Source organism: Oreochromis aureus, linkage group 9, assembly GCF_013358895.1.
Source record: "Oreochromis aureus strain Israel breed Guangdong linkage group 9, ZZ_aureus, whole genome shotgun sequence".
NCBI lineage: Eukaryota > Metazoa > Chordata > Actinopteri > Cichliformes > Cichlidae > Oreochromis > Oreochromis aureus.
This window is the reverse complement of record NC_052950.1, coordinates 26,109,879-26,125,517: the sequence shown is the minus strand read 5'-3', so window position 1 is coordinate 26,125,517 and position 15,639 is coordinate 26,109,879. Positions and strand designations below refer to the sequence as shown.

At 41.0% G+C, this 15,639-nt stretch overlaps 1 protein-coding gene across 4 annotated transcripts in view; it reads right to left on the bottom strand.

The window, feature by feature from the left end:
• Positions 1–15,639, bottom strand: part of LOC116324446 (dipeptidyl aminopeptidase-like protein 6) — a 261,572-nt gene that overhangs the window by 109,161 nt on the left and 136,772 nt on the right. The window lies entirely within an intron of this gene.

The window sequence follows — 15,639 nt, the reverse complement described above, 5'->3', positions numbered from 1 at the left end:
GGTTGCTTAATATTTCTGCTAAGTACTCTTTAAAATACCAGAATAGGAAGGATGGAGTAGGTTTAAGTTTATTAGATTGATCAGTGTTGCTGAACTATGAAATATTTTGGGTGCAGTGTATTTTTTACACTGCACAGGTATAACAGAATAGCTTTAGTGTTGTTGTTTATTTAAACTGAGTATGAACTTATACAAAATGCAGCAAGATATTAAAAAAAAAAAGTTTTATTGATTAAAAAACACACTTATCGGATTCATATCGGTATCGGCAGATATCCAAATTTATGATATCGGTATCGGACATAAAAAAGTGGTATCGTGCCATCTCTACTATGAAGTGTGCATGGTACAATTGTAACTATTCAAATGTTTGAAGGTAATTTGGCATCTTCCGTGGAAGACTACAGAACCTACTACCAACTAAAGCAACTGCAAGAAGGTTTTTGGTGCAGTACTCTGTTAAGGTTTCTCACGTGATGTCATGTGCACATGACATCACGTTATGTGCACGTCTGCCATATTGGATGATGTGGTTAGTGGTCATGGGTAGGGATGGGTACCGGTGTCCAGTGCCGTTCTGACATAAACGGTAGTAACCAGACCGAAAAGCAGCGCACATTTCGGTGCTTTTTTTTCCCTGAGCCAATTCTAGCCAATCATTTTACGTTTCCGAGGATAGTAGGCGGAGGCCAGGTACGTACGTTCTTTCAGAGCAGAGCTACAGACTAAAAATGCCCAAGGCGAAGCGGTCAAAAGTCTGGCTGTACTTCACAGCAAAAGATGCAAACTCAGCAGCCTGCAACAAGTGCTTTAAGCTGATACTGTGATACTGTCAAAGGAGGTAACACCTCAAATCTGATGAAACACCTGGCGACGCATAGCGGTTTTTTTTAAAGCCGAGAAATTTGCCGTGTTTGATAGCTTGCTGCGAGACCTCACACCGTGCACATCTACTGCGGGTGTGGTGCCTGTTAGCGGACCTGGAGTTAGCAACATCCCCCCAAAAGAGTAGAGTCCTGGCCCCTAGCCCTGTCAGTGTAGCAGAAATGATGACGGATGATGATGGCAGCAGCAGCCGTTCTCCTCTGCGTGAGTAGCTTCATGTTGTTCGTGTGTAATTAACGTTGAGTACGCTAACCACATTATCACATTAATGCATGTAAGGTGAACTAGCAAACACCGTCATAGTTACATGCGGCTGTCTTCTTGTTTGATGGCAAATACTCCTTCACCCTGGCCAAAAGGCTAAAATGACCAAAGAAAGAGTGGAAAACAGCTAAACATGAGAGATTTTTGGACAAACCCATATGTAAAAGATATATAAAAATCTTATAAAGTTTGTATCTGTCTTGTGTGAAACTTGTATGAAAAGCATACAAGAGTGAAAACAGATATAAGATCCCTTGAAAAATTATATAAATGAAACTTGTATGTTTTGGATACTTACTAAAACAATATATGAAAGTAATGAGAAAGTGGCCACTTTCATGAGTGAATCATATAAGCCTTAAATGATTCACTATATGAAGTAGGCCACATGTTATGCAAGTCTTGTATAAGTTTTTACTATTTCTTTTCCATATGGGAAGTTTGTGTTTTTTCCATTGTTTAAGCACTACTTCCAGTCAAGAGTGATACCATATATGCCCTATAGCTGCAGAAAAGGCTAACATTGTTATCTTTTTACAAAAAAACAGCTAAACATGAGAGGTTTTTGGACAAAGTTTGTGTTCTCCATTCTTTAAGCACCGGTTTGAGCACCGTTTAAGCACCGGCACCGTTTCAAAAGTACCGGTTTGGCACCGGTATCGGATAAAACCTAAACGATACCCATCCCTAGTCATGGGTCTATAAAAATCCTTGATATCTCTTTGTGACAAATGTCATGCCAATACCCCCAGTGGTCACAGATTGCACACTTTTCCCATGTGACCAGAGCTCATCAGGAGGGTTTCTAGGCCCGTGTGAATGGGTGTTTTACAGTTAATTTCACTTGCATATAGTTAGGCCTGGATCAGGTGACTCTGAATTCTCCCTTAGGTATGCTGCAATAGGTGTAGGCTGATGGGGGATCCCCATGATGCATTGAGAATATCTTCTTCAGTCACCTTTCTCACTCACTATGTGTTAATAGACCTCTCTGCCTCTCTTCCACGGTGTCTTTTGTCCTATCTTCCTTCTCCTTTCACCCCAACCAGAGTTTTCTTCCTGTAAAAGGGAGTTTTTCCTTCCCACTGTCGCCAAAGTGTTGGGTTTTTCTCTCTATGTATTATTGTAGGGTCTACCTTACAAATATAAAGCACCTTGAGGCGAGTGTTATTGTGATTTGACGCTGTATGAATAAAATAGAACTGAACTGAACTTAAGCCTCCCACATAAGCTTTCAGCAACAACTTGCTGGCTTTAAGGTGTGGCTACCCTATGACAGGTCTCCTTATGATTGCTTTGGTCACTAACACTTTGCCACAGTAGCCCATAGTTTACATGGAAGACACCAATTTGTCTACAAACACAAACACTAACTAATTGCCAAGTGCAGTGAAGCTGTGAAAGGTCTATTTAGACACATCCCACATTCTGAACCTCAGCTGATGCAACTTACTATTCAAAGTCTCTGGGCCTGTGTGACTCAGGCACTAAGGGGAAAAGACTCCACACAAGTTTCAAAATCTACTAACTAGTAATCTTTTTCAATTTTGGTTTGCTGTGTTTGAAGTTGGCTCCCTTGTGTTTTATGTACATTGTTTGCCTGCTAATGATTGATGTTCTTTTTCCAATTTAAGTTGTTAAAGATAACCCTCCGTTTCAAAAGTTTCACATGATAATTATGTACTGAAGGCGATAACAAGTAAAAGGTATTACATTTGGGACCCTAAGGTCTGAAAGGCCAGAAAACTTCAAAAAGAAAGTGTTCTCTACTCATAGTGCAATCAGATAAGTATAACAATAACTGTTAATTTTGATATCTTACTGTCCTGAAGCAAATTCAAGGGTCAGTGACAGCTGATATAAAATTGGTGATAAAAACTCACTGGAGAGCTTTCTAAGCTTCATACAGACCCAGAGAATACCCAGGAGTGTAGTTTTTTTTCTCCTCTAAAAAGATAACAAATGACTGAGTGTGGGAGAACCTGTATTTCACTGATATAAGCAGGGATAGAGCTTATAATTCAGAGGCAATTGACAGCACCCTGAGGATCACTGAAATGAGATAATAAACTCCACAGTGAAAACCCTGTGTGGAACTATGTGGACTTCTAATCTCGAAAATGGTAAAGATGGAAGATTCAATCAGACTGTGTAAGTGCCACTTAAAGTATTTTAGTATCTCTTCTTGGCCATATAAAGCAGATGAACGATAAATCGTGCCAGGGGCGATTAAGTAAGTAGGCCACTAAAACATTTCAGTAACAAACAAGCAAAATGTAGCAACACAAAAAATTCTCATCTGCATACACGTTCCACCAAACTATAAGCTGAATTCACAGGGATTGAAAAGCCTATGAAAACACTGACTTTCTGTGGTAATTAGCACCCTGTGTGCAATGCCAATTCAAGCCAAGTGCCGCTGTACCACATTTTCATATCAGGAGAACAATAGCCAAATCAAAAGCGCCAATCACGCATCCTGTTGTGTTTGATGTTCGAACAAAGTTGGGTGCTCATTTGCAGTAACACTGAAATCAGGGCCGCATGCTCATTTGCCGGAATGAGATGCATATTAGCCGAGCGTTTGTTTAACTAGCGACGGAAACTAAATCAAAGGAATAGCATAAAACAAGACAGCAATGCAATTAATGACCAATATTCATTTCCCCTACTCACTTTGTCTGTTTTTATCTGTGTGTGTGTGTGTGTTTTCTTTGTGCAAAGCTGCATATTGAGCAACCGCATCTCCATAGAAACCAGGCTGCTGCTGGGCATTTGGAGCGTGCCCAGAAAATGTCATGATGAAAGTCAGTAATTCAGCAATGGGCACTAAACGCCACTGAGGAGACATGTAATGGCTGCCAATATTTTGAGCATGGGAAAACAGCAGGGGGTTGACACTGTCGCCTCTGACCACCTCCCTTCTACTCAGACTTATGTTTTTATAGCTGGCGGAAGCAAGAGTGGGATGCATGCCAGCCGATAGGCAGTCCAGGATGGAGCTGACAACATGACCGTCAGACAGATGACACAGGCGCATGCTTCTCAAGTAGAGAAAGATGATATTGCATTGGGCCGCCTACTTTCACACTATAATGTGATGAGCTGTCACATTAAAATCCTCAAGTTGGTCAATTTGGAGCGCTGTGAGTATTCCCCTACGGCAAGAATTATTGCACTCATAACAATAACGCTAAAGGTTTGAGGCGATAAATGTCAGCAGGAACACTGGTTGGAAGGCTGGCCCGGGCTTTGAAAAGAAAGCCCATTCTTAAAGGTCTGTGCCTGGCTGAGCACCCAGATGCCAAATTATGGGCCTTCAGCCCCCTGCAGGCTACTGAGTGGGCTCTGTGTGCTGCCTCATCAGGCAATTTGCAGGGAAGTGGAGAGAAATTTGTTATTCATTAGTGTCTAAGTGAGGATTTTTTTTAACAAACTATACCATGACATTAAGGGTAAACTCAGAAACTAGAGCCTAAATAAGACAAGCCTTCCGACTTGATAAGCTCACCTCATCTCTGTGTATCATTTTGAGGTGTCACACACACACACACACAACAGTGGCACAAACAACCCCTGGCAGCATGTCCAATGAAGCTGGAGCACGAGCGTCTCCTAATTCGCAACTGAGCCTACAGGCAATTACCTGCTTATCATTCGTGACTAGCACTCTCTCTTCTGAATGTTTGTCACAGGCGTGGAGGTGGCGCCGAGATGACAGCGGGGACCCGAGGGGGGCCGACGGTGAACCTGGAAACACTCAACGTTTCAATTAGAGGCTCGGTGGAACACGGTGGCTCCTGATCGCCTTCCTGCTCTGCAGCTCTAGGCCCCTAATTACAGCAGGTCGATAAGCCCAGGAAACACAGCTCCAATGGACTGAGGCAAGGCACAGATAAACACAAACGAAGACGAGAATACAAAGACATATCAACTTGCCCGCCGAAACATACATGCTTTATATGGTACAGACACACAAGGCACATGGAGATAAACTGCTGACAGTCTGATGGATGATTAATCTGACTTCATGGTGCATACAAAATGCAGACACAATCACTGGCTGCACTTCTGTGCACATATTTTCTTTCATTTTGATCTAAATTATTCTGGTTTAAGCTTTTGGGTCGAGGTCTTTTCTCCAAATCTGATTTAATACTGTCTGGTTTTACATGCACGGATGAACAGCACAAAAGCGATGAGTATTTCCTGCGTTTACCTTCCTTGGTATCTATCTCATTTCTTCATGTCTTCATCAGCTCCCTAAAGGCGTGCACATATCGTGTTCAGCGCAATAGCTGTTATTGTGTTACTCTAAACTGATGGTGTTAAAAATAAACTCGCCATAGATGAACAGCTGCCTTTTTTTAAGTTGCTTCAACACAGCAGACATGTTCAGAAAGAGCACACAGGAGAGGAAAGCAAATGCTTAAACAGTGAAAGTGGTAGAATTTTTCTTATGAGCAGGTTTATTTCACTGCTCTGACAACCAATGAAATTTCCTCCAGTTTGACATGGTTTAGGTATGTCACCAGAACCGATACTTTATATACCTTTCAATGTGAAAATTATAAAAATGTGATATTATTTAGGTGTTATTTGTCATACTGTAGGTACTGTAGGCAGTGGATGTACTAAGGATGCAATTTTTCCAGACATACAGCACACCTCTACCAGGTCTAGTCTACCCTAGTGCATGCTGAAGAAGAAGTACTGCCACAAGCACAGGAAAAACTAAATCAGGAAGACAACTAAATGTTGTAATAGCTCTGCCACAAGGCATTCGCAAAAGTCGCAAAATTCAGTATGCAAACTATGTTCTCGTGCTTCCTTTTTTATGTAACACCTAAAACACCAGCATCTATTTAAAGAATGCAAGCTGAATGAGTTTAAGCTCAGCATCCAACAACATCCCGAGTATTTTCCTTCTTATGGAACTATTTTGTTTTTGACAGCAGGCAATGCCACTGTAAAACTAAAACACTGCTCAAAGTTTGCAATGGCTAACATTATATAAATCCTTTAACTAACACAATACCTCATAGTAATGTTAGTAGACTAATCAGCAACCATCTTAACATTTCATTATTCTGTGTTCTGTTGACGTATTGTTAAGATTTTAAATAAAAAGTAGAGCGGGACTGAAATATTGGATGGTAAATTCTTGCAGCTACATCGTGATTGACATTCATAGTGGCTGATAAAGAAAATTTTAAAAAAAATAAAGAAGTGATGGGAGAAACACTCTTCAATTATGTTATGAACATTGATGTTACTCCTACAAAGATGATCAGCTGATCCAAGCAGAGTCAGAGTAATGTAAGACCTGTTGTAACAATAAAATAGGATTATTATTTTTTTACTGTGCTTTCATGCTATAAGGATTAAAAAATAACTACACATAACAAATTTTAGGGAAATCTGTTTATATCCCATGTGTCTGAAAGAAAATAAATAATGGCTAATATCAGATTTTTAAGTCGCCAAACTTCAGTGTGAGTAATGGTCTTAAAAATCCGACATTAGTCTTCTACCACCATACCAGTGATGTACAACTGCTTTTGAATTAACAAGTTCAAGTTTACGTACATCATATAACCATTTTGCTTTGGTATCAAGAATTGTGAAATTCTACTTGTATTGGGTCCCACAACTACATTTTTTATATATTTTTTTTCCTTTTTTCCCCCGCTGATTAAGGTGTTTTACATTTCTCATTTTTATTCCCATTGGGCTTTTAAAAATGACTAACCAGAAGATTAGGCTCCATGTAGGCCATTAAATCTGAAAAGTTCTAATTCAAAACGCGTTTGCAGTTCATTTATAAAACATACATTAGATTAGATATAATAATATTCTAAATACCTTTACCTTATTTATCTCAATTTGAAAGAGTGCGAGGAGAAAAAGGCATGACTTAGACTTCTGGGCCAGTTGGTTCATTTATGGAAATATGACCGCTCAGGTTCATAAAGGAAAAAGCGGAACATTGTTTAATAGCATCTCTATGCATATTCTGTGCTGACTCGCGTAGCTTAGAGACACAATTAGAATGCAACAAAGGAGCAAAAACATATTTTTTCCCCAACACCTGACAGAAAGAACTGCTGAACTTTTCCTAAATGAGGCAGTTTTACACACTATTTGGAAACTCCTCCTGAGGTGTTTTCATAAAGCCACAGACACAGACACAGACACACACACACACACGATGTCTACACTGACTATTAGTGAGATGGAGGATTGTCATGACATTTAGTTTGACCGTTGCTCCAAACACTGAATATTTATTGCTGTATTAAAGCCCCCCCTCCCATGCTTTATAAGCCATTTCAGCAAAGAACATTTAAATCATGACAACAATCATGATGAATTGCCATGCTAGCTGCCTGGCAATCTCGCCTCTAATCTCCACTTCAGACCCCAACATTACAGCTCAATTGTTCATAATTGCCCTTTAGATGAACTATGGCACAAACATTAGGGACATCCAATTCTCCTCTAAATCCATCTTCCATTCCTTCTTATCAGTCAAGGGCACTCAGTAAACAGGAGGAACTGGCCTATCATCTATTAGCATTCCAAAACTGAATAATCTTGTCACTCTTACTTTTCCCGAATCTATTTCAGCTATTCTGCTTATCTCGCTTATTAAAAAGTGGCTACCCTAAAAAGATTCAACAAAGTGAGAAGAAAGAAAAAGGGGGAAAAAAGTGTATGTGATAAAACTGACTATGACAGCATGTTTGCTAGTTGGTTTATCACTACAGGAGAAATCTATGTGGAAGTGAGCAAAGTCCCATGCCAAATTTGCAGTTGTGTGGTTTTAAAAGAAGTCTGTGCATTTCCTGAAGGAAATGTACTCTAGTATGTCAATCCTAGTTGGAAGCAAAGTCACTCAAAGCTGGAAAGTCTATCATACAGGGAGTGCAGAATTATTAGGCAAGTTGTATTTTTGAGGAATAATCTTATTATTGAACAACAACCATGTTCTCAATGAACCCAAAAAACACATTAATATCAAAGCTGAATGTTTTTGGAAGTAGTTTTTAGTTTGTTTTTAGTTTTAGCTATTTTAGGGGGATATCTGTGTGTGCAGGTGACTACTACTGTGCATAATTATTAGGCAACTTAACAAAAAACAAATATATACCCATTTCAATTATTTATTTTTTACCAGTGAAACCAATATAACATCTCCACATTCACAAATATACATTTCTGACATTCAAAACCAAACAAAACAAATCAGCGACCAATATAGCCACCTTTCTTTGCAAGGACACTCAAAAGCCTGCCATCCATGGATTCTGTCAGTGTTTTGATCTGTTCACCATCAACATTGCGTGCAGCAGCAACCACAGCCTCCCAGACACTGTTCAGAGAGGTGTACTGTTTTCCTCCTTGTAAATCTCACATTTGATGATGGACCACAGGTTCTCAATGGGGTTCAGATCAGGTGAACAAGGAGGCCATGTCATTAGTTTTTCTTCTTTTATACCCTTTCTTGCCAGCCACGCTGTGGAGTACTTGGACGCGCGTGTGATGGAGCATTGTCCTGCATGAAAATCATGTTTTTCTTGAAGGATGCAGACTTCTTCCTGTACCACTGCTTGAAGAAGGTGTCTTCCAGAAACTGGCAGTAGGACTGGGAGTTGAGCTTGACTCCATCCTCAACCCGAAAAGGCCCCACAAGCTCATCTTTGATGATACCAGCCCAAACCAGTACTCCACCTCCACCTTGCTGGCGTCTGAGTCGGACTGGAGCTCTCTGCCCTTACCAATCCAGCCACGGGCCCATCCATCTGGCCCATCAAGACTCACTCTCATTTCATCAGTCCATAAAACCTTAGAAAAATCAGTCTTGAGATATTTCTTGGCCCAGTCTTGATGTTTCAGCTTGTGTGTCTTGTTCAGTGGTGGTCGTCTTTCAGCCTTTCTTACCTTGGCCATGTCTCTGAGTATTGCACACCTTGTGCTTTTGGGCACTCCAGTGATGTTGCAGCTCTGAAATATGGCCAAACTGGTGGCAAGTGGCATCTTGGCAGCTGCACGCTTGACTTTTCTCAGTTCATGGGCAGTTATTTTGCGCCTTGGTTTTTCCACACGCTTCTTGCGACCCTGTTGACTATTTTGAATGAAACGCTTGATTGTTCGATGATCACGCTTCAGAAGCTTTGCAATTTTAAGACTGCTGCATCCCTCTGCAAGATATCTCACTATTTTTGACTTTTCTGAGCCTGTCAAGTCCTTCTTTTGACCCATTTTGCCAAAGGAAAGGAAGTTGCCTAATAATTATGCACACCTGATATAGGGTGTTGATGTCATTAGACCACACCCCTTCTCATTACAGAGATGCACATCACCTAATATGCTTAATTGGTAGTGGGCTTTCGAGCCTATACAGCTTGGAGTAAGACAACATGCATGAAGAGGATGATGTGGACAAAATACTCATTTGCCTAATAATTCTGCACTCCCTGTATAGAAAATGTAGAGTAGGGACTTCAGAAGAACCTCATAAATATCTGTTTAAATAGCCTGCCAGAAGGTGGATAAAAGTTCTGTTTCCAGCACTTTGCATTTTTCCTATAGAGAACTTCTCACTGTATCACACTGAGGAAGCAAGGTGGTGGTCAGATCTCTTCCCTGAAGCTTGGTAACTCCATCTGTCCAACTACTGAGGCAGCAGACACTGAAGTGCTCCAAAGCCAGCTGAGACTAATCTCTCCAGCATGTCCTGGGTCTGCCCTAAGGCCTCTTCCTGATATGACATACACGAAATACCTACCCTAGGAGATGCCTAGAAGGCATCTTAGTTAGATGCCCAAATCAACTCAGCTAGCCTCTTTCAGCGTGAAGGGGTGCATCTCTGAGCCCCTCCTGAATGTCCAAGCTCCTCACCTTACCCCTCGAAAGAAGATCATTTCCAATGTTTATATCCACAGTCTCAATCTTTCTGTCACTGCCCAGAGCTCCTGCCCATAGTTGAGGGTATGAGCTACATGTAAATTGACATTAAACTGACAACAACCTGTCTGTCAGTCTCACAGTCCACTCTCCAACATACATTGGATGAGCCTCGTAACTACTTTCAGAAAATAACCTAAGACTGTAGCTAAGATATCACCAGTTAGTCACATAGTTCCACTGATCTTCTCTTCTATTTTCTCTGTAGCAAGCCGATTAGCTGAGCCACTTGTAGGAAAACACATTCTCTGTGGTTGCCTCTGTGTTGTAATTAGATGACAAAGACATATCAGCAGGATTAGGTGACTCCCATGGCAGAGAAACAGAAGGATGCTACAGAAATAATCTAGAGGTCCGTTCAATTTCCTATTAATCCCAGTGTACAGGTGTTGACTGCAAATCAGCTGGGGCATAGCAGCTTCATATCTTGCCAGGGGGTACTTGTGAGATATTCTTCAAATAACCAGAATGAATGGGGCCTAATTGCTAAAATGGCCATTTACACTTGGTTTAAGACAAAAAAAAATAAAACAAACTGTCCACATTATCATTTTAGTTTTCACAAACACAGTATTGATAATGCAGCTGAGCTGAAATAAAAACAATGCTTCTGACAGGGAACATGACTTTACACAAAAAACAAGCATTCTGCAAATGCAGGTTGACTGTCTGGCTAAGGATTTACAACAGGATGCGCTCCCTTGATGATTTACTAGACATTAGCAGCTGTTGCAAAGGTTGAAAGTCACTGATATGATGTGGATGCTTCTAGAAATTCTTTACTTTTTTGCCTAAAACAGCATGGCAGATCCCTTAACTTGCCGTCCATAATACTTACTGAAAGTCGTTAAAAAATGTAATTAAAAGTAAGTAAATTGCATTTATTATCTCAGTGCCTTCTATCAAAAATGTGATGAAAATTGACACCTTACAAGACCCCCATATGAATCGAGAAGCCAGAAATAGCAGCGTAAATACATGAGAAATGTAATAAAAGCTTTTAAAAATGTGAATAAGCCATAAAGTGTTGTGCCTACATTGCTTTTGCTAGTGATCACTGTAGGGCTGTCAGTGATGGTAAAAGCGTGCTCATCTGCGGAAAGCTGTAATGTTTAAAAATCTTCCAGCTAAAGAGTGAGCTGCAACACATCAGAATGATGGAGTTTATTTTTAGCACACGTTCCACTCATCATTCAAGTGATGATGCACGTGATACAGTCTTTTTTCCCCACAATCCTGCTAAATAAAAACTTGGGGTGAATGAACTGAACTGTGGCCCAAAAATCAAGGTATAATGAGAGATTTACCTGAGATTTACCTCAGTCTCATAACCACCTGGAAACTTTTTAAAAAGTATTTTCTTCTCCATAATAGAAGCTTGCATAAAATTTGACTGAAAAACAAAAACAAAACAGAGCTAATAAGCTACATTAGCATTCTCCATCCAATCCCCCACACTGAGCCTCACTGCCAGCTCCCAAGCAAGCTAATCCACTGATAACCGCATTGAAATTAATTTATTTTGCCGTGTAATTGTGCTGTTTTAAACACGTGTCAGGGTCTACATTCACTGTTAGCTAATCTGGCACATTTTAGTCATGCTGACAAATGAATACTTAACCTGTGACAGTTGTTAAAAAGTAGAAAAATCAACATAACATTACAATGACAATGTTCAAATCACATTCTGCAGGAAAGTTCATGCAAAAGCACAAATGTCAATACAGGTGCAGTGCAGATGATCCCACTCTAGCCCCACTGTGTCTTGTGTACAAGTTGCTACTTTAATCAACATCTGTTTGAGCACTTGTCACGCGTGCTCTTCATCGGCAGGCTACCGAGGCAGCAGCTCCACCACAACAAGGTGAATAAAACAAAAAGCATGGGCTGATTAAAGCCACGCTTATCTTTGCAATATAACAGGAAGCATGCTAAAATGAAATATCACCCATTTCACAATTTCTGAACCTTTCACCATCCTAAAAAGAGCCTGTTCCCGTCTGACTTCGTCACATCAATATTTCGGTTTGACTTTCAAGTGAGCATCTTCAGGTTTTATGTTTGAATTTATCAGCTCGTGGCAGACAGGCTCCATTTCAAGTGAACAACAGCTTATCAATATTTGAGAACAGCACCCCTTCAGAAACCTCACTTAAGATCGACATGACGCTGAATACTATCACGATACTAAGTAAGCAGCCTCTCTTAGAAGAAACACATGCTATTCGACGGCCAGTCCTTTTTATAACTAATTCAGAACACCAAAATGATATTTTCTATACATACACACATACACACATACACACACACACACACACACACACACACACGGGTACATATATATATATATCTATATATCTATATATAAAAAAGACAGAGAGAGCGCTCCAAAAAGAAAAAGCTGCAAAGTGAGTAAGATCATAGCCCTTGCATCCTACCCATGCGATGGCTTGATTCTTTCTTTGGCCCTTAGATGTCTATCCTCTTCAACACCCACAGCCTGCTCCACTCAGCTGTTGCTCAAGCTGCCGCAATGGCATGATCTGAGTTTTTGGCATTGAATCCCCCACCCCCCACCACCAAAAAAAAAAAGCCCTTTTCTGTTCTGCAAGTACGAGACTGCACAAATTCAAGTCTAAGTGGGAAGACTTTGCTTTTCAACTCATCTCTCACCACATCTAAGTCTCTCTCTTTAGGCTGTGTTACCTACTATGGTTTCCAAAGAGTGTGGAAAAAAAAGGCCTGATTATTAGAATGAAGGGTGGAGGTGAATCCGCAGAAGTCTCACCCATTAAAAGCTGGGTGCTGTGATCTCTACTTTAAAGCCGCACTGAGCTTCGAATGGCTGCGAGAAAAATAACTGAAATCTGTATAATGCAATCGTTCACAGCGCAGGCGTGTTTACCAAGCCAGCAGGGTTTGTTCTTCCCTTTAAACACAACTATCTCGCCCCTGTTGTCCATATCAAGCAGCAGATTTTAATTTCAACAACTGCCGTGTGTCAAATCTGCAGGTTCCCAATCACAGCCCTCTGGTCATTAACCAGACAGCGATGAAACACCAAAGATATGTGTATTTTGACAACAGCTTTCAATTAATCCAGTGTCTCACACCTCTGCAAATGCATTGCCTCCCCTGCCTCATCTCGACCTCTCACACCTTCAGAACCTCTACCTTGTTTCAGTAATGAGGGTTAGCAGTGTGACTCTGTGCTGCTGCAGCTAGGTGATTACTGAAGAGCTGCTGCTGTTATCTCTAGTGAGCTGCCCTCTATCTCCATCCTCTGTCCCTGGACCACAAGCCCTGCTAGCAGACCATCAATCAGCGGATCACTGCAGGAGCACATGTAATCACAGTGGCCATGTCTCCTCATGTAAAGTGTTTGCCAAAACACACATCTTTGTTAGACTGGAGGTTTAAAAAATAATATGATTGAGACCATTGTTTGATTACCCTGTTTAAGCCTCAGGAAAGTCCACTGAAAGTCACAAACTGCCATCTGCTGATATTTGAGAAGGACCAAGTCACTTGTCTTTTTGGTAATTATCACAAAGGGCACTGGAACCAACACCACCACCCCGGGTCTCAGCTGATCTTGTGAGCAGATGGACCATCTATCTGAAAGAGCCAGCTGATAAGTAAAAAACACTTTTGAGTTGGGAAAAAAAAACCCCAAACAAACAAAAGAATAAAACTTGACTATTTGATAAGCGAGAAGATGTATCAACTGAATCCTTTATTAAGCAAAAACATCCATTCCAAGTTTTTGAATGATGAGCTGTTTCTCAGCTCTTTGTTGTACTGCTGAAAATGAAATGGCTTTGTATTCAGCGCTGTTGTTCAGACCAAACTAATATTCTGAGGTTGTCACCATGGGATCTTGAAACTTGTGAGACGGGGCTTTTGCCATTTTCTGGAAACTCAACTCATCGATTTGTTGGGGGGAAAAAATAATTATGAAAATAAGTGTTGCAGCTCTATTTCATCCTTTCAAAAGACAGAAATCCACACATCTAATTAGTGCCTGAGGGGATGTCTTTACATTTCTTCTTTTGTCTTACCTACACTCCAGAACAACCTAACATATTTAAATTGCCATGGCACAAAACACGAGAAAACAAAAATCCTCATCGTTTCTCCAGAACCATTTTCCATCGATTTGCACAGTTAATTTCAGGACAGTCTAATCTACTGCTTGGTTATGTTGATGTTTCTGCCTGCACAGTCTGTAATGCACGTGCACAGTGCACAGGGTGCTACATGGAGACCTTTGACTGCCTCCAAGGGTGTGAGCGACAGTCTGCTGCTAAATCACAGCATGGGGGAGATTGTCTGCTTGGCAGGATAAAATCAAGTGTCCCTCTCACCTTTTCTGTCATTATTAGACAGGTGTGGCACACAGGTGGAGGACAACAGTGACAGATGCCATCTAATGTTAAAGTTTAAGTTGACAGACTGGCTGGAGGGGGTGAGATGTGATATATAGGGATTCACCTAAACCAGTCTTGAATGTGGCTGTATGCAACAGACTGAACACAGAACAACAGGATTAGTGGATCTGGATGTCCAAACTAACATCTGTTAGAGCATATTTGTAATGGCACCACGGAATTTAAGAATTTCTTAATTTTATTTTGCTACAAATGCAAAAACTTTCAAAAATGTTAAACGTTTGTAGGTAAGAAGCAATCAATTTGCATCACTCCTCAAATTCAAGGGCTCTGTGCTGTAGGTGGAGGCACATTATTTGTTAACCTTGACATTATCATGGCACAATAAAAAGTGCTCTTTGTTATCACAACACGAAACATTCGTGCTTGAAATGATTTTCCCTGTAGTGTCCGCCGGCTGTGGTACCTCAGTGGAGGAGGGTCAGCAGATGCTCCATCATTACTGAGTGATGGAGGTAGCGAATAAAAACAGAACAGAGCCACCCTGCACCACCACATCAAAAAATGCAACAGTGTTCTCAGCCTGCAGACTGAAGAGAGCACAAAAAAACCCGAGCACGTCTGGGGGAAAAAAGGTCAGAAGATGAGTGAAGATGACGTGATGATTTAAAACTGTTGATATAATCATTAGTCGCACTTTTGCAGGCCTTCCAACGCGATTCAAGTTGGGTTAATTGGGCTCATTTGCGTGCTCTGCTTCTGCAAGGTGAAGCGCACTGGACGCAATGGACAACACAAGCTGCTCCTTGTCTCCCGTGCGTAAAGTCACAATAATTACTGCTGAATAATAAAGACGATTACAACGGAGGCTGTAAAATAAATCCACCGGCCGTGATGATCTGACAGCACCGGCTAGCCTTTCACTTCCACGAATGACTCCCTGTTCAACCGCTTTAAACGAGCTCAGAGTACCAAATTATACACGTTTCTGCCCTCCGCACACCATTTCAGTCTGTGAGAAAAGTCGCTGCAGCGTGTCATGCAAATAAACCCCGTGTTGGCCAAGCAAAGCGGGGGGGCAACACGGGTTAACGGTGTAATTAATATGCGAGGAGGTGACAGGAAAGCT